Source organism: Convolutriloba macropyga, chromosome 4 (genome assembly GCF_964194025.1).
Source record: "Convolutriloba macropyga chromosome 4, txConMacr16.3, whole genome shotgun sequence".
Lineage (NCBI taxonomy): Eukaryota > Metazoa > Xenacoelomorpha > Acoela > Convolutidae > Convolutriloba > Convolutriloba macropyga.
In genome coordinates, this window is record NC_134471.1 from 71,867,660 (window position 1) to 71,869,687 (window position 2,028).

The window sequence follows — 2,028 nt, forward strand, 5'->3', positions numbered from 1 at the left end:
GTTTTTTAATCTAGCAGTTAAAAGTGCTATCTTTTGACATCAGGAGAGTAGCATGGTACAGACTTTTGCCTAAGACAGTTGCTTTCGTGGTGAGAGTTGAGTTGAATCTTTAATTTCGGAAACTTTCGGGGGGGGGGGGGGGTTGAAAGTGCTGTAAACATGCGGATATTTAATTTGCTCATGCAATATTTCTCCAACATTAAAATCCCGCATATTGAGTGAAAAGTGTTGGCCTGAATTTAACAGTACAGTTTCTTTGCTCCACGTAAGTAGTTAAATTTTCATCTACTCACATATGAACTTTTGGATTTGGCTCCACTGGAAAAACATTGTGACTGACCGTTATTAAAAATATTGCAGGGCATTGTAAGGTTCGGCTTCTTCATTTTGGGGGAAATTGACGCTGAAAACGGGTCTGTCCATGATAAGCCAACTACAATTAATTGACATATAACGTATACCCCATCACAGTTTAGTAAATATACCATAATCGGTGGGTTTATTTTAAGGCGAGATAAAATGGGAAACACCCTAAATAGCCTCCAGAAACCGCCATAATCGAGTTGGTCATTTGTGTACATTCGGAATAGAAGTGAAATATAGTTCATATGCAGATTGTTTCAGGCTCATAGAAATCAGCCGACCAATTTATATGCATTGGAGGTGATACAGAATGGGCGAAAAGCTGCTCTGAAGAAATTCCTGGCAATAAAAAATTGTTTCAAGTAAATTTAATTGCAAGATATCGATGTTGACAGTCTGAAACATTCAGTAGTTTATCGATATCGACTTGATTGTGCTCTTTATTAATTGCTGCCATCAGCCTCTCAACGTCTGTTATTTAGGCGCTTCCTTTTTAGAATTCAAAGAAGTTGTATTGTTGCGCTTTCTTTAACGGCTCGAAGAGGAGTATTGGAGTCCTTTTTTAATCACATCAGTTGTAGTGAACTTTGAAGCAGGAAATGAAAAGCGTGCAAAATTTTGGAGTGTTTGGATGCTGAACAAAATTGAAGAGTGGAGAGCAAAGAGAGTGGATTTTTGTTCATTCCGCTGTTTGCGGAAATTTCTCGCTGAGCGCGAGAAACAGGTGTGAAAAAAATTCTGTAAGCGAGCGAATTTTGTGTTCAAGTGCGGCTTTTTAAAGCCATTTTTTATAGTGGTTTGTAGGTTTCTGGTCATTAATTTGAGTTTTATACCATTTTGCAGGTTTTTCAGCTGTTTAATTGCTCTCTAACGAAGTTTGTACCAATTATATTAGTCCTGTCGGTCTTTTTTTATGCGATTTTTCGCTTGACCAATTTTTCGTCTGACGCTTTTGATTTTTCGTCCTCAAAAACAGGATAAACAGGTAGCGCCCAGCGGGCATAAAGTGCTCTTAGAGCCTTTCAGCTCAAACTGTTTTGGAGACTTATACATATGTTGTGAAGGGCGATTCTTAATTCTTAGAGGTTGAAGACACCCCCACTGTTGATCCAACCTCCTATTGCCCGACCCACCCCCCCCCCCCCCACCCCAGTGATGCCCCACAATCAACCACCAGTGACCCCCCCTCCCGTGGCTAGCTACTGACGAACAACCGCTTGCTAAAAACGCAAAAATTTGCTATTTTGCAATTTTTTCAAGCTTTTTGAAAATTTTTGACATTTTTTGATTCTTATCAACGCTAGGTGTCAAAGAACCTCCTCTAGGGTTCAATAATAGGTTACTGCTTTGTTTCTAGTTGTAATGGAATGGTTTCAACATTTTAATATCACGAATTTTAGCAATTTCTTGACAAAACAAGAAATTTTTTCAAATTTTTTGACATTTTTTCCTTTTTCAGGTCTTCCCAGACCAAGGGGCCAGGAAACATCCTAGGGGGTTTGATAATAAGTTACTGACAAATTTTTAATTGCAATGAAATAGTTCAACTTTTCAATGTTACAAATTTTAGCAATTTTTTAGATTTTTTTCAAGTTTCTTTGAAATTTTTTATAGTTATCAGCCCCAAGAGCCAAGAACCTCCTCTAGGGTTCGAAAATAGGTTAT